Genomic DNA, 27,939 nt, shown 5'->3' with positions numbered 1-27,939 from the left:
AGCCAGTGTGAACTGGGACATCTTAAAGGCAGGCACCTATTCTCTTTTGAGGAAAAAGTAATCTCAAAGAAAGGGTCATTAACCAAATGATGAGGAACTGTTAGAAGTTAAGCCACTACAGCTGTTTGTCCCGTGAACATGAATTAGTGCCGTAAGTCATTACAAAGTGCGTTAAAACACTTTGAATATGGAAAGCATGCACTGAGCAGATGATACAGAACTAGACTGGAAGCTAATGTCTCCTCAGAAAGAAGCTGTGTCTGGCCTTGGAGGCAAGGAAATGAATGAAGATGGAGGAGCACACGTCACTTCTCTGATCCCCCTCCAATGGTTACACCTGGCCAGTGGATAGAGCAAAGCTCCATCAAGTCTGGATATTCCCTGCCTGACGCAGGGCCAGGGCAGGATCAGCGACGACAAAGACACCACTTTTGCAACTCTGCAGTCACATGCCCCTTCTGTTCACAGGAGCGTAGTGTGAGCAAAGAAGCTGTCTTTATCTCTTTATCACCAAGGGCAGGTAGGTCTTCAGATACTTTTGGAGATTAGAGATGCGGTGCTACAAACTTTGGTCTACAACAGGCTGTACAACAGCAATTCAGTTAATATTTTAAAGTCAATGGCATTAAATCCCTAGGTAGATGCCTTCATTTGGGAATAAAGTCATCCTCTGAGGAGGATTAGGCTACAGTGAAAGTATAATACACATCTAAATTTCACTACTCACATGAGATTTAACATGTGCATTACATGCATTGACATTGCATGTTGATTTGAATCGCTTTGTATTCATTGACTGTGTCCCATGTTTACGTGGTCACAGTGTGACCATTTTCTCTCTGTGTCCTGCACTCCTTCCTCCACTGCTCACCATCTCTTTTGATAGAAAGGTCTTCAGAGTCAATGTCAGAACCCTCTTTTCTCTGTGCCTACCATTGACTAAACATTGCCCCACAAAACTACCACAGTACAACCAGTACATTCAGTGACCGTATTCCACAGTAATATTTTCAGGAGACAAGTCAGAAAGTGTCCCATATGGTATCCAGCACACATTTTCTGTAGCGCACTTCTAGTCCTTATGTTCATAAGGACTCGCGTTCATAAGGACTAGAGATAAGACCAAGTCTGGCATATGTGAGATGACATGGGCACTACACAGTGGCAGGTAGGGCGGGGACACCTATCCATGCTAGTTCTGAAACCAGAAGCTGTATGATCATAGTGTTATGCTACTATTGCTATAGCTAATTGGATCTGCTGATAGGCAGGACTAATTAACTTAGGTGCAGCCCTGTTTTCTTGCAGCTATACATCTTTAGGGAATCAAACTAACATTTGTTATTGATAATAACCTGCAACCTTTGTTAGAAGGCAGCCCAGTCCCTAGCTGGGGATTCCTGCTACTGCGGTCCTTTGTGAAATATAGTTATCCCTTGAGATCCCTTGGTAGCATTTCCTAGTGGTCAGGGAGGGTGTAACCAGCAAGAACACTTTCCATTCCTCAAAGTCCAGAGACAATCTTTTATAACATTCCAAGAGACATAGTTTTAACCTGCTAGCTCTTGGTGTTTTGTTCTGGCAGTTCCCTTAGACATGGTCAGTTTTTTTTTTTTTTTTCTGATGATCTATTGATCTAATATACTGCAGTTTCATTGATATTCTCATGTTAATTCTACTCCTGTCTGGCATCACAGAAACTTTTGCTTGCTCATGCAGTGTAAATTAGCTTCAGCTCAATTAACCTCTTGACATATCTTCTTTTTTTTTTTTTCCAATTTCTCTTCAGACCTACCAGTTTTCCTTCAGACCATCAGCACATGCCTTCTTTGGTGAACACTTCTCTGCATGACAATACTGTACTATTTCAGCAGTGACTGATATGACAGAAGGGTATGAAGACATCTTACGGCACTGTTTTCTGAGGAGGGCAGCTTGGGTGCCCTGGTGCATGAAAGGCTGTGGCCTCCCAGTCCAAGAACTCTGCACTCATTTGGTGAAAACAGAAATTGAGAAGGAAAAAGCACAAGAAATGAGGCACCTGAAGCAAAGCTTGTGAACTTGCTTTCCCTTTTAACACATTAGGCCCTATATGAGGAAGAATTTGGTTCTGCATAATGGTTTCAGATGGCCCAGGACTATGAAGGTTAGGTGTGTACAGGATGCAGTATACTAAAGAATTTTACTCTATTGGTCTTCATTAGTGTCTTTCCTTTAAATCCCTCTAATTCAGCAAGGGGAACTGTACTCATTATGGTCAAGAAGGGCATTATTGCATGTGAAGAACACAGGCATTTCTAATGGTGAGCTCCCATTTAATTGAATTCAGTGAATGACAACACCATGACATTGCTAAGATTAATGACTCAATAATTTTTGAGACAAGGCAAAACGTGAAGTAAATTGATTGCATTAATTTTTTTCCTTGAGAATGGAACTGCATACCAGCTCAGCAGTGTCCTGGAGAGGACTCTTTGCCGATACACGGTGAAGCTCAGCTACCCATTTGCTGTTCAACTCTTGCACCCTTCCATTACTTTAGAGTAACTTTTAATGTAATTTCCTACTTGCAGAGATGCAGACTGACAATAATTGCACTGAGATCTCGACAGACCGATTGACTAATGGAGAGGGCTTTTTGGAGTGGAAACTTCAGCTATTATTAGATTATTCAGAGAAGGTGTCAGAGCATGGAATGGAGGACTGCAGTGACTATCCATTTCAGTCTTGAAAAAATATTAATAGATTTTAACTTCATATTCTGCATCTTGTTAGTAACACTTATTCACTTAAAAATCTGTTCTTGCCTAAGTGCAATGTCAGATGTAACATCTTGTTTACAAAGACATTTGCAGACAATGAGATGGCATCTTCTCTCCTGCATGTGGCATAAGTTGAGACAGCTTTTCATATTGTATCTGTGGCAAGGTCTGTCAAAAGCATCCATGTAAAATGTACTGAGTAGTGTCTTGTATTGTTCAACATCATCTGTAGTATCACATTTGTTTTTTACAGGACAGTCAGAGAAAAACAGTAAACCTAGTAAGAAGATTGTGCATTTAGTATTTCTCATTACATAGGCATGAAGTTTTGTCAATGTGTCTGAAGAAGGCAATAACAAGTATCCTAGAGCTAGGATTTTGCTAATTAGGATATAGATTAGAAATGTTGACCAAAAGATCCTGGGGAGAAGGAAAGACAAGGTAAGGTAATATTTCCTATAATACCACCTCCAGAAACTAAACATCATAGGTAATGAGAAGAAAGTTCTTTCAAGCAAGCTATGTGCAAAACTACAGTATTTGACCTTTGGATGAAGTAGGAAAATAGTCTTAACTTTTGCCCTGTACCCTTCTGTTCTTTGGGAGAATGGGGAGTGAGAGGGGAGAAAGCAGCAGTAGTATCCTTCCCTGGCAAAGAAACTTCATCTTACATCAAAAAGGGGAGATTCTGGTGCCTGACATAAGAGAAAAGAAAAATGTAAGATGGCCAAGATGCTGCCGAGGCAGCCACCAAGGATCTTAACCAGTAAGTATAATCTTAATAGTAGATTTTTATTACTTTATCTATTTGTAACGTTATTGCATTATTGCAAATAATTTTCCCTTAAATTTTGTCTAATAGTAAATCTAACTCAGAGTTACATGACATGACAACACTTTCCTCAGCCAAGTTTAGTCAGCCATACAGCAAGGGTCCTCGTATGCCATGGTACATGGCATCATCAGTGTGTCCTTCTTTCCAAAACAGTCCTTTCAGTAAGGGATGGTGGTGTGGGATCACGGATATAGTGCTGGCCCCTCCAGGATCTCACCAGGACAAAAGGGCCTCCTGGAAATCAGGGACAGCTAAGAAAGCCCCCTGGCATGTCCAAATGGGACAACTCCTGGACCTGGTGAGACCCAGACAGTGTCATAACAGTGCCTTTTAAATCCTGCTGCAGTCATTTCAGGAAGCCACAGTCAGGTCTCAGGGCTGCCCATTTGCTTCCCTCTGATAACCAACAATCCCTTCTGGCCTTATTTCAATGAAGAACTCAAATCCATCAAGTTTTGGCCCTTCCTGCACTGCCCACCTGCCATTTCCCTATTTTTTCCTCTGGGCTTTGCAGTTTAAGGTGCTTTTAATCCCAGAGCAGCCTCAAATGCTGTGCAACAGTGTAGCACAGCTTCTGTTGTACCAGAGACTGAAAAGCTCAGAGCTGGCCACTGCAACGGAGCTCCTAGTTCCTGTGGCAAAAACTGAGGAGGGTCCATGGCATCATTCCTGTGATGACTGCAGAAGAGCCAACACCTCTGAGAACTCAGGTTCATTGTCAGGGCTTGTAAAGGGCAGAGACTACCTACCTCCTTCAGGCAAGGGGGCTGTCTTCTTGCCAAAGGACCCTAGATGTAGGCAGTTGGGTGGTATTTCAGCATAAATAGTAACAAGCAAAGAAGATCTGAATTCAGGCCTTCTCCCATGTATTGGGCCTTTGAAAATGCAAACTAGTTGTTCATGCAACTAATATTGGGGGGCACCTGCAGCCTAGGGTTTCATCTTTCTTCTTTGCAGTCTGACTGAAGGAAACTTCATCACTGTAGACATTTAGATGAATCACAATTATGGTTCTGCCCAGGTGTGTCTTGTTTTGTAGTGACCAATATTGAAGAAAAAAGCATTTCCAGTCACCTAACAGATCATATTTTACTTCAGTGGCTAAATGTCATCTCCCTATTTTAGTGCTGTATCATTTACCTTGCTGTCCAGCTGCAAGCCACTTCACCAGATCTAAGTGCATAAGAGATGATGTGAGCAGGGAAAACTGTTCTTTCAATAATACTGCAGCAGTAGAGAGAGTTTATGACCCTGAAAAGATGGAGGTTTACAGTCACAGACTACTGAATCATTACAAATTTTGAAGGGAAAAGGGCAAGGGCATGTTTCTCCTGAACTATAAATAATCTTACCAGTTTCAAATACCTTTTGATATGAGCTGATGATCAACACTGAATGTCTGTGACTCCACTTCAGAGACAAAAACCTGTGCATTCAAGGATTTCTCCAGCATTGCTCCCACATGCCTGGACGAGGGTTCGCTGCGCACTTATAGTCACATTTTCATAAATGCCCACTCTTTCTTTTGGGGTGCCATCAGTTGTGCAATCCCAATTTAAGGCATGCTAAATTGTCTTTGAGTCATGCTGAGGGCTGAAAGTTCAGTGTGAAGTTGACAGGAACTGAAGTTAAAGGTTGTTCCTGCAAAATAGAGTGTGAGTGCCACAAGCTGGCATTCAGACAGAGGCAACCAAAACATTTTGAAAACATGGACTTTTGGGGAGATCACATCATGTATGTGTCCCACAGACTGACATGAACTTATCAGTCTTTGAATGTGAATCCCAGCCCTCTAAACGGATGATTAGCAAAGCAGTACGCTAATGATCCCTCTTGCCTCTGACCAGAGGAAACGAGCTTAACTATACCCCGTAGTTACTCCACCAATGTCCTCCAGTGACACTGGGAGCAGCTCCAAGGCATGGCTATATGAAGCAGGGAACACTAGGAGAGATCAGAGCCAGCACTGACCAAAGGCTTCCCAGGTCTGTAGGTGTCTAGAAAACCAGTCTTACTGTTCCTCCTGCCACTTGGGATATAGTCAAGATAGGGCAACAATGACTGCCCTTGCTAAAAGGGCTCCTCCATCAATAGCTGCTGCCTCATAGACTCCAACCTCCTTTTGCTGGGCAGAAGAGCCAGGAACCAGTCTGGTTCCTCAGGGCTCTGGTAGAGTGGGCAGAAGGGAAACCAGCAGAGATCTGAACTGGTGGGGGTGAATCACCTGGTGATGCTGTTCCCTCCCATGGTGATACAGAGCTCGGTCTATGACTTCCCTACTCCTCCCTCTTCCTTCCCCATATGTATGAACATAAAACATCTGTTGGAGTTAAGGACTTTGGTAAGTGCTTGCCTGTCAAAAGGAGAATCTCTCCAGTGTATTCCTCACTACAGTAGTACGAGCGGGCAGCACTTAATGGAACCCACATGCAAAATATAGGACTCCGAGTTTTATTGTGACACAAAAGGAAGGAATATCATCAGCATTACTTCTGCCATCACTAACCAGCAGAAAAAAAAAAAAAATCCTTCAGCAGTGCTGACAGCTCCAGTTTTGGTTTCTTACTAGATTTAGACCAGATGTGACTTGAGTAACAAGACAATTATGGAAGAAATAGTACTTATTCCTTCTTGTTTCATAAGCAAGAAATCTGCAAATGCTCAGCTCCTAATTAAATAATAGTGATAGTGAAGTGTGCAGGTGGATGAGGCATCCAGTTGGGTTTTCGGTTCTTAGTTGTATATTGCCACATGCCATCAGCGACTTCAGCTCAGTCAATAGCTAGTTTAGATGAAGCTTTCCCCTTTGCTCTTCACTCTGCGGCAGAGATGGCAGGTATTTGGTGGAGAGCAGAGGGAGGGACTTGCAAGAGACGACTAAGTAACCCTTCTCTTTTCCACGCTGGCAACTCCTTCCCCCACCTCCCACCTTCTCCTCCCCAGGGGCAGCAGCAGCAATGATTCCTCAGGACTCTGCCACAGGCAAAACTGGAAGTGCTTGCTTTGATTACATCTAGTCCTGGCCTCACTCTCTGCCTTATTTCATGATGCAGCTACACTGCAAGGAGATGACTCAGAGACTTCAGCTAGACTACCTTCTCCTCTTCTTTCAGATCTCTGCTGAAAGTCAAATCACCTGTTCAAGACATTGCACTCCCTCCAAATGTGCATGCACCTTTGAGTGCTTCTCAGGGGCTGGAGCTTGTTTTGGATGAACTTCATGTTGCTGTGCCACAGATCAAGATGGCAGGTAAGCCACTGCAGGAGCCTATGCAGCACTTCTGCGGTACAAAACCTTAGCCTGCTGTTTAAATTGGGTTGGCCTTTGGTTTGTGTCACTGTGTAGAGCAGTACTGCCAGGACTACTTGGTGACTCTTGTCGTATCATTGATCCATGAGGGGAAAAACAGCACCTCTGACATTCCTGGGTTGTGCTCATCATGAAGTCATGGTAGCAATCTGTGAGGTAAACAGTAAGGTTGTAAGCACTGACTTATTCAAAGTTAGACATTGAATGTACCGGTCTTACACTGATTGCACTGAGTGCGGGACTGAGCTTACCAACAATAAGAAAATAAAGTGAATTTCAAGATGGCTTTAAAAAGATCTTTCGTTGTTCACAATGTCTACAGAACTCAGACTCATGAAGAGCACTTACACAGCCACATTAAATTCTATTTTTATTCAAGTGATAATTTGCATAACTTTTTCCAAGTGTCTGAAACAATAGGCACAATATAATCTGCCTTTAAGGACTCTTTGGATGCATTACAAATAAAAAATTATGGGGATGTTGGTATTATGTCGGGTCTTTCATCCAAATAAGCCGAAGTTCTCAAAATACTGGGCCAGTACAACTGTACACAACCACAAATTGCCTGGCTGCAGAAATCTTATCTGTCATGGATCCTACAAGGAAGTGTGGAGGAGAAGGTAGGAGAAAATGTCCTGTAGGCAGTAGGCCTGGACCATGTGTGGTAGTGGTATGAGCACACCCAGCAGAGCAGGGGGTAATGGAACACGCTGAAAAATATCTTCCAGCTATGAAGCAACTGGTAAAGGGCCAGCTTAGGATATGGAATTTGAGGCACACATTGGAGTGGGTATTTCTCTCCTTGTCTATGATCAGCAAGACTGATGAGGAGTGATGTGTGTATGGGTGTGCTTGGGTACAGCTCACTCAACCATCACCAAACCATCAGTCTGCTCTGAAGCAGTAGACATGCCTCTAAACTGCACACATGCCTACACAAAAGTTTTGTGTTCAGTACTTCATCTAAATAAGCTATAAGGAAAACTGAGACATAAAAACTGTAGTAATACAATTGGATCTCACCCAGGACACTCAAGCCAACAGCATTTCAGTACTTTTGGGAAAACCGATGTGGGAGCTGGAAAAGCTCTACAAATGGCTAGGTGTTTATAGCTTATTCAAAAGACAGCACCTCCAACAACAGGATGTCCCTTGGCCCCATTTTATTGCACTGACTGAGAAGGAAAAATGCCAGCTGCTGACCTAGGAGCATTACTCCTCGTGGCACTTACATTTGCCTTGTGTTATTCCAGGGACTAACAGAGTCCCAAACTCATTTCATTTATGATATGTAGGTATGCTTCAGCGCAAATTTCAAAGCTAGGCTATAGAAGGGAAAGTGCACAACTGCTACAAATAAAATCAAAAAACTTAGGCTAGAGAATAAGTGTAAATGAGTACAGACCAGGCAGCACAGAAATGATCATTTTACTACTTTGAATTAGAAAATATCATGGGAATTATCGCTGAGTCCAGTTTCATTAATGCAATACATAACTGACTCAGAGGAAGCAAAAGCAAACTCCCTTCTGAATTAGTTTAACCACTGTGAATTTGTGGGTAGACCAGGCCTCAATCAGACCAAAAGAGAAAATAATCCCCTTGTAATGCAGCATTTAACACCTAGCAGGCAGGTGATAATTACTTCAGTCCTAGGGGATTAGCACATTGTAACCTCATTATAATGTAAAATGTAACTTCCCTATATGGGGTTGTCTACATGGGAAAGTTATACTGGCATAAACAAAGGTATGAATTCAAAAACTGATTTAGTTTTACTGGAATAATTCCCAGTGCAAATTTATTTCTCTGGAGAAAAGAATGTATTTTGTTTGTGATCCCGTCCCTTCCCTTTCTGCTTTGCTTTGCTTTGCTTTCCCTGCAGTTTAGTCAACATCGCTTTGGAAATAATTTAAGCCAAATCAAACCCACCACTATTATTGCCAAACAGTGATGTTCTAACAGAAAGTCCAGACTGATCTAAACTATACTATTTAACACTTACTACATAATTTTAGCAATGTAACATATTAAATTTTCCTGTGTAAACAAGCTTTAGATAGAATGAAACTTTGCTTCAAATAGATGGTGCAATTTCATGATAGACTTAAACTGTCCTAAATTTATGCTTCCACTGACCTTAGTGATGGTAGTAGGGCTTGGGAGTTGGATGTCCAGACACATCAATTATCTGTAAAGTAATCTTACAAATAAAGAATGAAAGAAAAGAAAAAAAGGCAAGAAGAAGAGGAATGATTCCTCTCCTCCCTTTTGAGGAAGGATTAGCAACAGTAGGGAGTGAAGGATAGCAGGTCTGTCTTGAGCTAGCAGGGGCCTAGACTAATGTCAGCTGACTGTAAACCACACTGAGTATTTTTCTTCACCCTGAGTACGGTAACTTAAGCTGTCTGAAAAACAGACACCCAGCCTGAATTAGGCTTTTAGGTTTTTTTTTTGTTGTCAATGGAAAGACATAGGCTGTGTAGTCTCTTGACCTGCCTTAGACATTTAGCTTAGTGGATCTTGTATCTCTTCATTATTGAATGCTAGGTTGAGAAGAATCCCACCCTGAATATGCTAAAATATGTTAAGCAGTTAAATCTACTTCACTTTAAATAGTGTGTTTTTTTAAGTATTCACTTGGAATCGGTCTCACTGGATGTCAGTAAGTCCCCCACTGCTTAATAACACCATAGCATTCCCAAGCTAAAGAATTATACAGTTTGATTAGTCAGATAGTTTTTATTAACAAGCAAGTGTGCTTAATTGTAAGGAGCTCAGTAGTAATGCACGTAAGGAACACACATATGCACAAACACTACACAAACACACATTCTTGCTAAAGCAAAACACTTTTTCATTCTAGTGGGAATTTTGGCCTAACTGATGTTGCCAGATCAGATGTATGGAATACTTGCAAAGAGTTTTTCTGAACATACATAATGAAATCCAGCTCTATAATGAGTGTCCACTGGGATATGAAGATGTATGAAAAGAGCACTTATCAGTGGTTCCATATGGAGTAGAGTTCCTCTGTTAGAGCCAATACTATTCAATATTCTCATTAATGACTTGGATGATGGACTACAGTAAATATACAGATGATGCCAAAGCAGGGGCTGGAAAGCTTGGGAGGACTGGTTCAGGATGCTCTTGGCAGATTGAAGAATGGTCAGAAATAAAGGGGATGCAATTCAAGAAGTGCAAGTGTAAAGTACTTCATTTTGAATAACCAAGTGTTACAAGATAGGGAAAGAATGGCGGGGCAGCAGTTCTGCTGAAAAGGAACCACTGGTTGTAGTGGATCGTAAAATGAACATGAGCCAACAGTGAAAACATTGTCTCTGGAAACAGAGACAGGAATGTCATGTGTAGGACACATGAAGTCATCTTTACATCCTACTCAGTTTTCTTGGAGCCTCTGCAAGTTTAGTGTGTCAAGTTTGGCACATCACACTTCAGGAAAATTAAAGATGAGGAAAAGGCAGAGAAGACCAATGTAAATAGCTGGACATCTAAAAAGCATGGCTAATGAGGAATGAAAAGGCCTGGGTTCAAAGAAGAGGAGCTGGCAGGAGGGTAAAGATATCATGATAATTGTCTGCAAATTTTAAAAAATCCACGGCAAAGAAGGAAGAGGTAATCTGTTCATCAGGTGTGCTGCAGACAGAACAGGAAATAATGGGCTATAATTGCAACAAGGAAATTTAGGTTAGATATTAGGAAAGTCTTTCCAACAGTCAGGATAATTCAGTAATGGAAAGGTTTGCCTGGGGAGGCTGTGCAGTCTCCGTTGTGGGGGTGTCTAAGGACAGACCAGGCAAACATCTGTCAAGAATGGTTTAGATAGAGCTGCTCCTGCCCTAGGGCAGCAGGAGTGCCTCTTCTGGTCCTATTCTGTGACTCGTTTTTCTCTAACTGGGAAAGTTCAGTACTAACAGCACGTATCTCCTCACATGCGACTTGAAGACTGTTTAGACATGTAGAGGATGAGGGGTAGCCTGCTGCAAGTCCCTCTTCAGGGGATTTTCCACCGAAGTCTGTGAAGCAGAGTCATGTGAGAAGAGCTCACACAGCAAATGAGGAAAACATACTAAAACACTGACCTTGCCACCACCAAAAAACAATAGGAAAAGTCACTTTTACTCCACCTAGAGCAGAGTTAAGACCTAAACGTACTAGGAGAGAGAGAAGAACTTGCAAAACTGGCATAATATCCTATCTGTGAAGATGAATCCTGACTCTAAAGGGCTCTACTATTTAGCAGAAAATGGCATAATGAAGTGGATGGGATCATATGTGTTGTATGTGAGGTAGGCCAGAAGTTCAGGGATCTTGGAAGAATAAAAGCATCTAAATTTAGGTATGTCTAGTACCTTCCCCTCAGTTCCTCTCATGCAGTGTATACTTGGTCCTTCTGAAGTGTTTAGAGAAGCAAAGCACCTTCTTATATAACATGATTTATCTAAAATGGAAATACTTGTACGCTAACCCCATGAATGTCCCATGGTTATGACCTAGTTTTAACAACTCCATGAAACTTTAACAGAAATATTCAAAAAAGCTCACAGAAATCCTCTGAAAATGGATGAGCAAAACTGAAAAGCAAAATGGCTACCTAGAACCAGTTTAAAGCAGCAAGTCAAGATCATATGACTTCTGACTCAAACAGGTCAGACTATTCCTGTTTTGACTTCTCTGGGGAATATCTGTGAGTGGCGGTTTAACTCCTGTTACCTTCTAGTAAATACAGTATTCTAGTAATATACAGTAAATACACATGAAAGACAAATGGAAAAGATATAATCAAAATAAAAGGTTTAGTGGAGCGGATGGATTGACAAAAAATCAACAAATATACTAAGAATTAAAAAGTTCTATAATGACCTAACTCTGGTTTGAAGAAAGCTATATCTGATTTTAGCTTTTTAGGTATAGTCATATGGTTTAATGCATACCAGGGTAAAATATTTCTATCCAAATAAATAAAAGTGATTAAACTGTGATGTCTGTCAATGTGTAGAAATTGTACTGTTATCAGTATGTATGGCATGTTTTAGCACAAGGGCCTTTCTAATACTGCAGTTGCTCTAGAGGTGGCAGTGACTTTCTAGCACTGTTCAGTTGCCTTTGAAATAGGCTGAAAATAGCTACCTTTGGGGACCACATTCTGCACCTACGGACCCAGGGCTTGTGAGGGGAAACAGTAATGCTGCTGGGTATCACAAGAAGCTGTAACGCGGTGGGTATCACAGCTATAATGCATTAAGGATGCCCAACCAGACATCCTGGGCTCCAGCATCACCAACACTGTGGATATTCAGGCTGCCTGAACTGGTTGGCAGCAACCCCCTTAGCTGGCCTGGATTATCCAGAGTATTGCTGGAGCTTACAGAGGAGCTAAACTCTCACAGGGAGATTCAAGGCAGTGAAAGCCTCAGTGAGAGCTGCTGTAGAGGAAGAGATATAGTAACAGCTTCACACCCATCTAACTGCCCCTGTACTCTGGGGCTGTCCTCCTCTGTCTGCTGGTACAATAAAACAATCATGCTTTTGCATAGAGAAGACCTGAGAAGAGTTTCCAGATTATACCTTACTCTTCAATCTATTTCTATTGTTTATTGCCTTATGCCACTTCAGCAGGAACAGATAACAAAACCTCATTTTATCAAGGACCTTGAACCAACATTAATTAAGGCTAAAGCCTGAAACTGTTTGGTGTTATGCTGATTTTACAAGTGATCTAAGCAAGGAAAGGGGTTAAGAGAGCTCTGGCCCACAGCCACAACGCATGGCAGTGTGGGAGCCAGCAAATGCTCTTTCTGAGTGTGTTCTCCCAGATAATGGCAGAATCAAGAGTTTTATCACATACTTTCTTTCCATTTCTCCCTGAGGAGCAAGCCCTGATGAGGTCTCACCTGGCTGTCATTTTATGCATAGCCAAGGTCACAGCAAAGAGTAAAATATGAAAATCTAATCTGCTTTGCTAATGCAAAATAACTCCTTTCTGTATGTGACCTCACACAGAGTTCAGCCACTCAGCTGTAACAGGCTAAAGATTGCTTTCAAAGTCTTAATTCAATTTCAGAGAGCTTGCTGTGAACTCCCAGAGAACAATACAGATGCCTCTCTGCCTTCCCCAAAAGGGATACATGGCAAAGCTGTCCTTGATGAGCTCTTTGATTTCAGATTCACTCTTACACACATCAGTTAGCTCAGATGCTTCCTTCGAATCTGAATCACCTGGGGATTTGGTTGCCTTATAAACAATGCATATTGCCACTTACCAGGCATTTACATACCAAAAAAGTGTAAGGAAAATTCTTCTTCCATGTGCTGTAAGCATTCTCTTAGCAAATATCAGAATATACAAAAGGGCACATATTTCCCTAAATAGGATTATTATAGATAAAATATATACCAGCTATGGTTTGTTCTAAACACTTTTAAAACAAGCACTCTAAGATTCTTTGGCCTTATTTGTAGATGGATTACAACATGATCAAAAGCATTTGTTAATTGTTCTGTTAACATCTCACCGCTTTGTGAAGTCTATGGAGTTAGGAACCAAGGAGCATTTGAAAGTCTCACCTAGAAGCCCACATCTTCAGCCACTCCAAAAATATTGCTTTAAATTCCCTGGGCATAATTTTTTTTCACCTTCCTCTGAAGAATTTGTCACTGTTTGTACAGAGTGCTGGTTACACAAATTAAGTCATTCTCATATTTTTTTCCCCTGTGTATATTGCTGATGCCAAGGAAGCTTGCCATTTTGGGATATATGACATCATACATGGGATCAACATCAAAGCCTTCATTACTTCCTGGGAAGCCAGAGTGACATAGTAGAAATGACTATAAAAATAGAGAAGTGGTGGTGGTATAAAATGATCAAAGTGCACTGCACATACTTGCAGGGGAACAGTAGCCAGGAATGCCTCCTGATCTTTCCATTCAATTCTGACCATGTCGGATTTATGGCCAAATACCTTCCTTATAATGGCACTGCGTTAAAGTCCTTAGAAGTGACAGGTTTTTTTCATATAAACTGTTAGCATCAGTATCAAGCAATACAGCATCTGTAAAAAGAAACATGTTATTGGATTTAATTGAAAGTATCTAATGGGGCAATCTAGGAAAAGGTCTTTTGCCAGGAAGCAGATACTTAGTTCCCTACAGCAAGTGCAGTAAATGGTTTGCTAATTCATGTGAGGCATCAATCTTTTTGTGTTCATTGCCCTCAAATAACTGGAAGAAATTAAGTTTCTTTTTAATTATTCTGCAGCATGTTTACTGCATTATTCAATTCAGATTTAATAATAATAATACTTAGCACATACATATGATTTTACATCTTCATAGTGGCCTACAGCATCAACTAATGAATCCCAAAACATTCTGCACTTGAATTAAATAAGTATATTCCTGCAGGTAAATAATAATTTGTTCTGCACTCTATATGATGTAATTTAAGATTGCACAAACACAGTAGAAATCACATTTCTGTTAGTTTTCTAGGACTGCACCCTGGTCCTAGGATTTCTCAGATTCCTAAGACAGGACCAGGGACAAAGGATTTTCCTGTTTCCTCCCTCTCTCTCACCACGCTGGTGCTCTGGGGATTTGTTAAGCACATATAAATGTTTGCCTTCTCCTGTGCTGCATTTTCCATCCTTGGAGATGGAAATGTTCCTAGAGCCCCTCTGTTGTGTCCCGTGTGGCTGTCTTGTCCATCACGCCTACAGAAGCTGCCACAATGGCCAGCAGCTGGTTAGCTGAGACCACGGCTGCTCTCACGGACAGGCTTTGTCTGCCCCTTTCCACGTCCCTCCGTCTCTTGCCTCTTGTCCTATGCTCACGCTGCCGGCCATGTGTGGCAAGGACTGCTCTGTACTGGCTCTGGGACAGCAGAACTGACTGTTAGCACAAAGGAATATATAACAAGTTCTCCTTATACTGTTTACCTTCAATAGCTATTTGATGTAGCTTTGCCGTCACATACTCCCACAGAGGAAAAGTAAGAGTCCTTTCAGGATAAAGTACGTGTAATGTTCTTTTAGAAAGCTATAAACTAGAGACAGTCCTATAGCCTGGGAAAGACGATAGATAGTTATTTTTATTCTTAAATTCCTTAGGGGGAAAAGCACTCAGATACAACTATGATGACAGCCATACAAGTACATAGCGTGAGAGAGAGAATGAGAGAGAGAGAGATGGAAAAAAGTGATTAATGCAACTATGCTACATTGCTAGCTAGAAGATGAAACTGCACCAACAAAACCATCATTTTGACAGAAACATTCCTTTCCAACTATGGTAACTTTAAAGTTAAAGATACTAGTGACACTATTAACCCTGGTTTCAAACATCTGTGACAATAACCAATGGCACCAGCCTGAATAACTGCTATTCCTAAAGCAAATGACTAGAGAGAGACAGTACCAATTGCTCTTTCCGAGCTGCCTGACGTGCTCGAATCACTTCCAGCCTCCCTTCAGATGTCCCGGAAGGTGGCCTATCCACAGCAATGCCTGCCAGAAACCAGCCGAGTGGCAAAGCCTCACTTGCGCAGCAACTGGGAAATGGCTGATCCTTGATGCAAACTGGCAGAGGAACAAATCAAACCCACCTCCCTGCTGGCAGCCGCGAGCCCCCGCACCCTGCCCCAGCCGAGCCTCTGGAGTGCCACGTCCTCTTCCTCCTGCTCTGAAGATCTGCTAACAGCAAAGCTGGCAGTCCTCACCACCACACAACCCCAAATCTCAACAAATATGTTTCCATTGTCAGGGCCAACAGCACTGGAAACTCTACGGGACAAATAGGCAAATACAAATACGGATAAGGAAAGTTCATTTCTTCCTGAGTCTAGGTTTGACTCTGGAGCAGACCAGCTGCTGGTGGTTGGCCACCACCAACTGTTATGATGTAAACCAAACACCTCTTAAATTAAGTAAGGCGTGAAGACAGAGTCTCATAGCTGATTTTGCTTCTGGTTATTTAAAGATGACAGACATTTATAGAAAATCCAGGCAGCAAGGACAAATGTGTTTTTATGAAGGTTATGTATTTTTATGTTTTGTTTAGGGGAGTGCAGTATCTGTGAGACTGCAAATGTAATTAGTAGATACATCAAACTGCAGCCTAAAAAAATCCAAAACATTTCACATACCATGGACATTTCTCCTCAGGAACCATTTGTGACTCACTGTTCCTGTCAAGCAGGTTAATGTGCCTCTAAATTTCACCTGACAGAAAATGTATCACAGTGTCAACTGCATTAGGAAATGACAAACACAGCCCAGTGGTGGTACTGTCAGACACTTGTGGGTTGCCCTCAGCAAAGACGGCTGGAGGAAGTCACCTGCCTCAGTTCCAGCAAAATGAAAGGATCTGGCCAGTCTGAGAACAGACTAAGACAGACAAGTTCAGCAACTTGTAAAAGCAGTCATTAATCTCTGTAAAATGAACCTCCCAGGTTCTTGGAAAGAGGACATGTCGAGGTGGAACCTGTGACCTGCTTATAAGCAGAAAACTGACTTAGAAACAGTGTTTGACCTCTGAATAACTTCTGCTATTTTGAAATGGCCTTCCACCAGGCTGTGACAGGAGTGGTACATGCAGTCCATGCAGACTCAAGTGAAGGACTTGTTGGCTCCTCCTAGTGTCGGGGGCACACTGAAAATGCAGCGTGGGCAAGGAGCGTGGCACAAAGGTGCTCGTGTTGGTATTGACCAGGGGAGTTTCTGAACAGCTTATACTGCTTTTGAGACCTAGCCTCATAGCTCTTTGCATTAAGGATGTACCAGCCTGCACAGAGTCAGCTGGAGCTATCACACTGCATAACGCAGAAGAGCCCATAGACCGTATGAGACTGTTGCTGCCTCTAAGTGAAAGGACCTAAGCTTTTAGCTCAGGCATAGTGACTTCAGCTTTTGTATTCAGAGAGACAAGTTCAGTCCCTGAACATCTCCCAGCCAGAATTAAGATCATATGCATCTCACCCAGAAGCTGTGTTTATAAGTGGGATTTCTGGAGCCACAAGATATCTTTATCTCTTGCTTCGGATTCATAGCTCTTACAACAGCCACCAGGAGCTGGTATAAAATCATGCCTTTGCCTTGGGGCATGCTCTACCAGCAACTGAGGAGCCGGATTCATTAGTCCGAAATGAACCAGGGTGCAAAGAAGGAGGAATTCCATCTCTTTCCTTCACTGGCTGCTCTGCTAGTTGTTATGGCTTGTTTTTTCTGAGCTAGGACTGATGCTGTCAGCTTACACTATGACATTTCAGATCTCCTGCAGAGTTTAATTTATCTTCCTTGGATTTTTAAATCCTTTTTTTAAAATGCTGAAGAGTGAAAAAGGAATATACTAAATCAATCGCAATCAACTCTGATTCCTTATGTAGTCAGTGATGTCTTTTTTTGCAAAGACCTCAAAGAAAGGACGGTGGATGCAGGGCAGTGTCTAGGAATACCTCCTGCCAGACTCCAAAAAGGATTAGAGGTAAAAAAAGATCACATATAACCAAACTGTTTTTGATCTAATGACAAAGTATGAATCAAACAGAGCTGATTGATAGTCCGGACTACCTGTCTGCACTGAACTTGTTCTTCTTCACCCCTCCTGATGCAACACAGATGTTAGCCAGCTCAGAGGCACAAACATCCGTCTGCTGAACACCTCCCCAGATAAGCCGCTGTGGGAGCTATGGTAGTAACCCACCAGCTTCATTCAGATTTGTGGTGAGTGTATTCCATGAGTAATCTGCAGTCTTTGAAACTGCTGGCTTTCTGGATTCCTTCAGAGTCCCTTCCTTCACATTATAAACAAAGACAAACACTGTAAAAAAGATTTACTGGAGCAATGGTATTCGTCTGCTATATTACATCTCCACAAACCCACATTCGATAGGTTGAGATTAAGCAGTTGGCCAGACAAGATAGCCAATGCATAAACAAACATAACTGTAGCACAAATAAAACCAGCATGTGAAGGCAGTTAATGAGAAATGGGCTTGGTTCTGAAAATCCTTGAAGTTCCCCCTCAGAAGCCCAAAGGGTCTTAGATTTAGCAGCATTCCTCCTGCCCCTTCAACCACCTTGGCACTCAGCTTTTTCCCTCTCCCCCAGATATTCGGACTGCCTTAAAAAACACAAGACAAACTGAAAGGTGCGGTTCTTTTCAAACTATTTTTTTTTCCTGTCATGAAAATCAGAAATATGTTTGTTAAAAAAATACGAAAAATAGCCCTCAGATGTTCAGGTAACTATTTGCTCACACAGCCATGCTCTCATTAAATCATCAGCTATCACAAGACTATAGATAAAAGGTCAGAGCTGGCAACATCAGGATGTCATATTAAATCACAGCTGACAGCAGGGGGCTGGACATGGCTGCTGTTGGAGCTAGTCCTTGTGAGGGCCCCTACCCTGGGGTGGATCTGCTCACCGTTCAGGGTGCTGTGTTACATACTGCTGGTCGCCCGCACCACAGACGCAAGGGGAAGGAGTTGCTACAAACTCTGTCTGACCCGTTGGCTGTCGCTCAGAGAGGACGCTACAGGACAAGGGAAGTCACTCTCTCTTCTCGCAGATGAAAACGCAGTGCCTTTCAGCCAAGCCACGCTGTTCCTGTCTCCTGCATGCACAGGAAGAGCAAAACCAGTGTAGAGACACGCTCAGCCACCCAGAAAGAGTCGGGAGGATGGAGCAGGCAAGCTCGCTGATCTGTCATCTGGGATGTTTCTGTCCTGTTGCCAGAGGACTATGACTTTTCTTATGCAGCAAAACATGACAATAAGCAAACATTTAAAGCTTTGAGGGAAAAATAATAAATGCGCTGGTGCTCAGAGCAAATTTTAGTCCGTTGCTTGTGAGGCCCAGAGGAAAAGATGCCTATTTTTAGATGCATGTGTCAGGCGGGAGGCCAAGCCACTGCTTTGAGGCAAGTATGCTGGCGAGGCTGCTACCTTCCCCTCTGCACATGGCATACTCCACTCCCAATGGTGTGGACATGGTGCTGCCTGCTATCTGTAAGGGCAGGGTTTTTCCCTCCTTCTAGTGGGTAACCGCATGCAGCTGCTGAGCACTAGGCACTACAGCCAGTTTTAAGCCCACATTTTCATGAGGCTTTCCCTTGGGGATCTGCCTGAAAGGAAAGAGTGAGGGTCAGGGAGGGAGAGAGCCGAGCCACTTCACAGTGCCTTTGATGGCCACTGCCTCGGGTGGATTTAGGTTGCAATATGTGATTCTCTCTTTAAAGCCCATGGCTCAGGATTTCTCACTTTGTTGTTTTACAGGGCATCACTTCCACTCTGGTTGGCATCATACCACACTCCTCTCCATAGGCACTTTACCGCAAAGCCATGGGACGGAGTCTTTAATGGCAAGCTTTGCCTTCAGGCTATCAAAGTGTTAAACCCCTAAAGTGCTCAGGGCCTGGCTGTACATTTCCACCCCTGAGGGCAGGTTTGTATTAAGGGTCCAAAAGCCACTCCCTTGAGTCGCTCCAAAGGCCATTAAAGTTAGAGGAAAGGCATGTCGTGGGCAGTGACTGGATCAGGTGGGCAACAGTTTCATAATTGAAAGGACTTAAAAAATTCACAATCAGTTCTTCAGAGGTGGCAACTCATTAGCTGGCAACTGATTTCTGAAGGGCTGCCAGCCCAACTGTCAGGAAGCATCTCTAATTCCCAGTGTGTCAGCAAGAACAAAATGTGGTTGGCACTCCTGAAATGACTCTCAGGAGTATCTTAAGGATCAGCACCCAAAGACATTTCAGGTTTGGAATCTACAGAACTTGGAGTTTGAACTCATTTCCAAACCTTTGGCTCCAAAATGTTGGTGGAAATGCTTCGCTACAAGTCAGATCGTTATGCTGGAAGCCCTCGTGGTTAGCCCTGCTGCTTTACTGAGTACGTATTGTTACTATTTTTGAGACAAAGCATCTCAAGAAGTTCTTCCCTTAGTCTAAGAATTGGAGGATTTCAGAGAAATGGCTTTATCGCACAGTGGCTTTGACACAAAAATGTAACTGTCACTGCTCAAGATGGAGTATTTCCAAGTTTGTTAAAAAATACACGCATTTGACAATTTTACTGCAACTTGCTCTGAGTGTGAAATAAAATAGGGAGATTTTTGTGGTTTGACTTGCGTTTCTGCACTTATATATGGTAATTAAATGTAAAAAAAAGTCAATTAAAAACAAACATTGGCAAGAAATCAGTCAAGATATGTGCACTTCAGTTTTTTAGGGGCTAGAGGGGGCATTCCTTTGACATTTGCTTTTCAAAAAAGTGCCTTAAAAGCATGACACTTCAAAAGCAGCTGCTTTGTGTGTTCACAAAGCACTTTCCATATGGGGAGTTAATGTCAGATGTACAAACATGTATTTGCACAAATGACCATAATGGCTGGTAATAGGTTAAATAATTGTTTGCACAGTACCTTGTCATGGCTGTTGGATCTTTATTAGTGCTCAGTTTATATGGAATTATTAAGGACAGAAGAGGAACCTTACTAGTAACACATGCCCCTGTCTGTTCAGTGTAGCACACTAAGGAATGAGCTTGCCTTGGTGTCGTGAAAAAAGAACAAGCAACCTTATACAACTGTCTGGATTTTCTGGCCTTTCTCACCTCTTTCTGTAAATACTATTAGGTCTTGACCTGGTCACTTAACTTTTCCGTATCTCATCTTCCTCATTTGCAGAGTTGGGATGATTGTCTTTCCATGTGCTGTCCAATATAACAAAGCAAAGTGCACCAGAAGCTCAAAAAATCATTATGGGAAAGCGTTTTTCACTACCTTACGTAAAACTGCCTGATTAGCTAGCACTGTTGGGAAGGATAGGAAGGTGGGTGCACTAAGGGAGAGAGAACTCACCAAGACTTTTTGTTATTTCAAAAAAAAAAAAAAAAAAAAGAATCAGCTGAAGTTTCAGATGTGTTATTTCAGGAATTGTTTGCTTCCACTCTGCTCTGCTTTGTTGCTGTCATGTGGACATTTACTCTATCCATTGCCAACAGCCACTGTTAGACACCATTCTCCCTCCCGCCAATAGGCCTGTTTTCAGAGATGATCCCACACCTGCCTTGGGGACCGCTTAGCCGCTGGGCCGCAACAGTTTCTCCTGCTAGAAAAAATACAACCTCTGAGAACAAAACCATCTGTTCTGAGAAAACCCCAGCAGGAAAGCCAGGCAAGCATGAGGTCTCATGGGGCCTGGGAGCGTTAGTGCAATATACAGTCATCACTAGAGACAATTAAGAAATCTGCCCACAAGAGAAGCGATGGCAAACACTGTATTGTGTTCCACCCAATGTTTATCACCATAAGGATTCTGAATTTATTAGATAAATAAATACGGAAACTGTGAACAGCAATCAGGAGGTAGCTACAGAGGTATCTTTAGTCAGGGTAGAGGTCCAGTTTCAACAGGGACAAGGTGACCTGCCTTGCTGGTGCCAATACATCTGTGCATGTTGTTACCGAGATCCCTTTGCTTCAACGACTTCACTAGCCCACAGCTCCCTTCCCCTCCTTCCTCTTCTCTGTAGCCTGTCTAAATGTGGAAGTATTCTCAGTGCAGCTCCTTTTATCTCTAACTTTTCCTCAGCTCCAAAACCCATAGCTGAGTGATTTGTTCTCGTGTTTGCAGTATTTTCTGGCTCCAAAGGCTGTGGCTCCTGGGTGCAGCTGTGGGTCATTGCTTGCGTCGTGGGTCCCTCTCCCCGGCCGCACGGCTCGCAGCTAATGGCTCTGGGTGGAAAGTGCAGGGAGACCTGGGTCTCCTTTCCAGCCAGCAAATGGCTGGTAAAGCAGGTGGCAGAGCAGGTAAAAGACCACTTCTTCCCTCCAGCATTCTGGGGGGTACATGACCGTGGTGGGAGTTTACCTCTCTCTGCTCTACTCGGGGAGACATACATTATTGTGCCCCTCTCCCATCCCTAGATCTCCACAATGCAAAATCATCAAGTATAATCCCTTCCAGTAGCCCCAAAATGCCGCAAAGTCAGACTCATGATGTGATGTCATTTCTCTGAAACCAGCGCTGGGGCGATGGCTGGCAGGTGGGCATGGTTTGTATCAGGCCTAGCAGAACTACCTGTAAATATGAAATAAAATTGGCATGGCAGAATTCTCCAGTCACTAGCTGCAGACCAGTGACACCAGGCATCTACAGAAATTAGGGTGAAAGAAGGAAGACAGGGTGGGGAGGAAGAAAGGAAAACATTCTTTGTAAAATAAGAATTAGATATTTTAATAATTAAAAGAAGAATACAACCTGCATATCCAATCATTGACATTAACACTTAGATGATCAAGCTCATAAATAAGATAATAAACAAATAAAGATGTAATTGCCCCCAGGCATTTTTGGCACATGTCTTCATTGCGTAAAGCCTCAGAGGATTTGGTGGGGGATTTTTGTGGTGGTGTTTGCGAGGGATATGTTGCAAAGCTGAAAGGAGGATTTTTCCATTCAGTTCTCTACCACTCTTGTGGTGAGCACCAAAAGTCACATTTTTCCTAACTGTGTTTTTGATTTGTTAGTTTTTGTTAAGGCAGCATCACAGGAGCAGTGCCTTTTCCAAATGACATGCTGGAAGCTGACTCTTCCCTGTCTGAGCCTTCAAGGTTCACTCAGAGCCTGGGAGTTGTCACCATGAATCGGAGGGATGATCCATCTCGCTCAGGGTCCTGTCTCTGACAGCCTCTACGCTGACTGCCTAAGGAGCAGACACAAGAAATCCCACGGACGGGACATATAAACTGACCTGCTCAGCGTTTCCTCCTAATCTCCTAAAAATTTGCCATAGAAGGAGGCTTTCCACCCTCTTCAGAATTCCTTATTTCTTTATAAAATTTATTTCTATTACCTCAATGACATCTTATGGCAATGAGTTCCAGTGGGTACATGCCCGTTCTGTGAGAAAGCACTTCATTCATTTTTCCTTTGAACTAGTCAGCTCATCACTCATGCGGGACCAGATGCTGAACCAGGGAAAAAGCAGTTTAAAGACTGTCCAAACTAAAACCTTCTTTTAAAATCACCTCTTTCAGGTCTTGTCAGCAGCTCCAGACATCACCAGAGCATACTGAAAAGCAATTTGTGACATCTGTGTTCAGCAATTTAAGTCTGGGTCTTGCCATGAACAGCTTAAACTGGAAGAGTATTAAAATGTTAAAAGGACAAAGCTGCACAGAGCAAATTCTCCCCAGGGATACAATATTAGTTGGTCATGTGGCCCAGGAGATAGAGGGAGGTTAAGGAACAACTGCAGACATACCGCTGAGCCACTGCGTGGCTGAGCCAGCCACTGTCCTGCTGTGATCCTAACTGGGCAGGGAAGAAGAAGCCAAATCTTGGTAAAGACCAGCACTTCATCCTAGCTGAGCAGCTCCATCTCTCCTGAGCAACTTAACTGGCTTCCCTTGCAAGCGAGTGTATGATGAGGACTGTGCAAGAGTTGAGAGCCAATAACTAAGTACAGAGGGCCAAACTCGCGTCTCAGCTGTGCGGGTCCACTCAACTCCTGTTCACCTCACCAGGCCCTGAGGGCTTATTTCAGGATTGGGCCCCCAATAACCATACACAAAAGGAGAAGCAGGTGGGGCAGCAGCGACAGCAGGCGGTGGTGAGGAGCCCTTCTGCACAGGCCACTCCTGCCTGACCCACCAGGAGTGTTTCCCCCAGCCTCATACGTTGCCTGAGGGAAAGGCAGGGACCTGCTTCGTGGCTTGCTGTGCCTGGAGTGGGAAAGGGAGCATTGCCCAGTATGGGGATGGTTATGGGAAACATCATGGCTGTGTTTCCTTGCAGAGGGAAGTCAGATACAGGTGGCTTTATTGTTTTCCTCTATTCAGTCCTACTGCCACTGCTAGTAGCATAAGTAGTTTAAGTGCTTTTTAAAATGTTTTTGTTATAGAGTGGGCTATGATCTTAATGTATAACATTTAATAAAACTGTTTCAGTAAAAATTCTGTTGCTATAATTCTGAACTGAAATGTTCTTCTGCATTGTTTGAAATCAAAGACAGCTCATTTCTCTGGCATACAAGAAATAGAAAAAATGAAATATTCAATAAACAGGAAACAAAACAGCTTTGCCTTTGCTGTCCAAGCTAAAAAAAAAAACCCACTCAACACCCATAAAAAAAGAAAAAAAATTATCAATCAGAGAAAAAGAGATTGGATTTTAAATGCTCATCAGTATCATTTTTAACATGTGTAAATAATTCACTTAAATATATGGCTTTAAGTCATGTTATTGCCACCCATACATCTGACCCCAATTTGTTCCTCTAGGTTATGTATAATCACATTGCAACAAATAGAAAACAAACTAAAAGAAACCTGGCACAGGCTTGGAGTCTTCCTTTTGAAGGATGGATTTTTATTCCGTCTGCAAAACCTGATTTCATATCATGCATGGTAAAATCATCACATGATGTTAAATGGGGTAATATCAATAAAAGGTCCAGGTCATTGTCACCAATCCACCAGCTGCCAGCTGAGAACGGCAGGAAGGTCCCTGCACCAAAGACAGCAAAGGGTGCAACACTATTTCAGATTTCTTCACTTTCCAAATATAATTTACTCCACATGCTCTTTACCCACTGATTCTTCCAAACCATGTCTTGGCTAGAAGGTAGGTGATGACAGGTCATGGGAGAAGCAGAGGAATTTTGCAGCTTGTCTTGGCTGTACAGAATATGTCCTGCCTGCAACAAAGAACATGCTTAGTACCATTAGCAAACTCTGGCAAGTCCAGCGAGTCTTACCTCCCCAGCAAGGATTAAAAAGATGCAGCAATAGAGAGCAATAGAGAGTTACAAGTTGAGTTCAGTGGACTGTGATACTGATAGTGGAGAAAAAGAATGCACATGCTCACTTTATAAGGACAAAGACACCAGTGTACTTTACACAGGATGGGTGGCAGGGGACAAAAGAGGTCATTCTCCACAACCGGTATGTGTCACAACTGTTCCTTTATTGTCTGATTGGCATTTGCCTTTGAAGGAACATCCAGGCTGTGATGTTTTTCCAGTTTTCAGAATCATTTACAAACTCCTCCAGCAACTTTTTTGTCCTCCAGGTCACTAGAGTGTCACATGCTACAGGTTCAATTTGAGAAGTAACTTGCATAATTGACAAATATAGGGAAGCTTAACTATTTCATTACGGAAATTTCAAAATGGTACAGCATATCAAAGATTCTTGGTCAGTAACCCCTAACTAACCACCATCACAAAAACTGCACAAATTATAGCCCATGCAGCTCAAAACTATTTTTTAAGAAACAGACATGAAAAACCTCCCTGTTCTGTAGGTTGTCCTTATTCTGGAACTTGGGAAGCCAGAGGAGAAACACGTGAGCTGGAGATGGCGTGGCTACAGTGCATATGTCTTTGCACCTACATGCACAGAGGGCATCCGGAAAGAGTGGTAAAACCAGCCAGACCGAGCCTGAGTATAGGCTCAACTGCAGCTGAATAAATGCTCACAGATTTGCGTCAAAGTGCTATTTTTGCTGTTGGTCCCCACTGAATTTATTTAACCTGAAAGTCACTGATCATCTCTCCAGCTGGGAATGGAGCAGTAGTGTGTGATCTGCATAAAAATCTAAGCTAAAATGACCAAGAGAAAGAACAGAATTTTGTGAGGTATATTTATGTGTCTGTGTCAAAAGATCAAGTCTACAAAATCACAGAATTGTTATAGCAATATGATGTCTCCTTAGCTAAAGATGAATAGAGACAGAGATGAAAAAATGCCTGTTGTGCCATCCAGTTCATCTAATTCATCTCCATGACAATGTATGTTCATTTTCTGCAGCTCATTTCCTAGTTTTTGGCTAGTCTAACTTTTAATGTCCCAAGCAATGAAACTTCCCTCCTTCTCTTCAAAGCTCCTCCACAAAACTCACTGCCTGGACATCTTTTTGGTTTGTTTTTAAAGTTCGGCCAAAATTTTAAACTCCATACATCGTAATATTAATACTCCAAACATCCTAATATTAATAGGCACATACACTTATGTCAATTACATCATTCTCAAGCTGAGTGTCTGGGTCTTTCAAAATTCTGTAGATAATCAGCTCTTTAGCAATATACTTCTTTAATTAGCCTTTTCAGTGATAGAATTATTTTACTCTGTCTACCTGACTTCTATTGGCTTCTAACTAGTAAGAAAATGCAGCAATTCCATAAACCTCAGTCATCAGCTAACCCGACGATTTGTTCCTCACAGCATGGCAGCTTCTCTGATTTCCATCCATATTGCCCTTTGGCTGACTAAAGAGTTGAGAGTATCTAGGATTTCATCAGAGTTCATCAGGGCTTACTTTTAGGGAAAACTAAAATAATCTAACACTTCTTCAAGGATGTCAGAATCCAGCCTTAAGAAAAGCCAGTTCTTGATACAAATGTTCTACACCAGTACAGCCGCATGCCCAACTCTTTGAAAGGTACGTTTACCTCGTGACTTAGAAGCTGCCAGTGCATCAGAAGTTGTCTAATGGAGTGAGCTACCTCGAAGCTGTACACCCTTGTTATGTGAACTTGGCACAGCCTTAACTCCTAGTCTTAGTCTCTCCAGTTTTTCCCCCCGGTAAGACTTACCAGTGCACTGCAATCCAGATACAGTAATTCAGATTCCAGGTGTGCCACTTCTGCAAATAATTCCCAGAGAAATTTTACTAGTCTAAAACGTGGTAAAATTCCTGCTGTCTTCACGATTGTTTCTTTCTCAGATTGCAATCAGCAGTTTGGAGCCTGCATGTTAGTCTCTCCTTGCACGTGCCAGCATCAAACAGAAAGTACACGCTCCGGTCTCCGAATAAGAGGCATTTTCCATATGTGTGCCCTCCACTCTGTCCTGCCTAATGACTATACATTAAGATATTATGCAGGAAAGGTTGCAGCATTTTGTAGCATATGTCTGCACAAGTGAGAAACTTGTCTCACACCTGCTTCTTGGCTTTAGGACATTATTCCTTATAAGTCTGTTACAGCCTAGCTGGCTTGCAGCACTGCATGCTTCGAATGGCAAGCCAGAGCAGCAAAGTAGGACTTTCTCTGCTTGGGATGACAAGCTATGCAAAATCCTGCAGTTCTTCTAATATTATGATTGGAATTAGTTCTGTGGTCTCGTATTCGTGTGGAAGTGTATTCTGTGAGACGTAACAGCCAGGCTCCCTCTAAAACAATGCTGACAAATCATTTCCAAATGAAGCTCCCAGTTTATTCATGTGGAAAAACATTTATGACTTATTTTATCACTTGAAATTCAGAAAGCTGGTCTGAGGGAAATAGATATAGTTTTCCTTTAAATAACATAAGCAGTGCTAGAGCTGGATTGCATCTGTCATGGATAGAAATGCTCTATTTATGCCTCATTGTAATCCATTCACTGGTTTATGGTCCTAATGTCCTTCAGGGAGTGTCAGAAATCCACACAATGTTCCTGACTGCTACATTTTGCATTTGGATCCCTGATTCTGTTGACAGATGCATACAATCACATGCAGCAGTCAGACAACTCCCTCTGGACTGTACATCTGAGGAAGAGCAAGAGGGCAAATTATTTCAGCTGAGGTCAGCATTAACTTAAGCTCAAAATACTCCCTCCAGATCCACCTGATTTAGGCAGAAGCATGCAAATAAGTGGTGTTCTCTGGTGAATTCCACCCACTTCCCCATTTCACATCCCATTTTGGGGCTCTGCCATCACAGATGTAGACAACACACGTATCCTCAATTAAACAAAAAAGGCTGCAATCAGCCTGATAAGTGAAAAAAAAATCCCCTCAGTCTGCAACTGTAATATAATGTGTTAGTAAACACATATTCCCCATTTTATATATCAGTATTGAATATACAAATACAGGTGTGTTCCTGGATGCTTCAGGGTAAATATTATTAATTTACTGAGAATGGTCTGTAAAAAACAGAGACTGATCATTTAATTGATGCTAAGTTAAACAAAGGTTTCTGAGAAGACACACTTTAAACAAGAGAGTTT

General features: G+C 42.3%; 1 long non-coding RNA gene across 1 annotated transcript; it reads right to left on the bottom strand.

Annotated features, from left to right (window-relative positions):
- Window positions 1-24,289: 24,289 nt before the first annotated feature.
- Window positions 24,290-27,384, bottom strand: LOC112993553 (uncharacterized). The gene is made up of 2 exons (XR_003261738.2): window positions 26,538-27,384; window positions 24,290-24,638 (listed from the first exon to the last, which is right to left on the bottom strand). It is a non-coding gene; the product is annotated as an uncharacterized LOC112993553 (long non-coding RNA).
- Window positions 27,385-27,939: the final 555 nt, after the last annotated feature.

This window comes from Dromaius novaehollandiae, chromosome 3 (genome assembly GCF_036370855.1).
Source record: "Dromaius novaehollandiae isolate bDroNov1 chromosome 3, bDroNov1.hap1, whole genome shotgun sequence".
In the NCBI taxonomy this organism is placed as follows: Eukaryota; Metazoa; Chordata; class Aves; order Casuariiformes; family Dromaiidae; genus Dromaius; species Dromaius novaehollandiae.
Note: the sequence above shows the minus strand (reverse complement) of the source record. Positions and strands in the feature narration are given on the sequence as shown.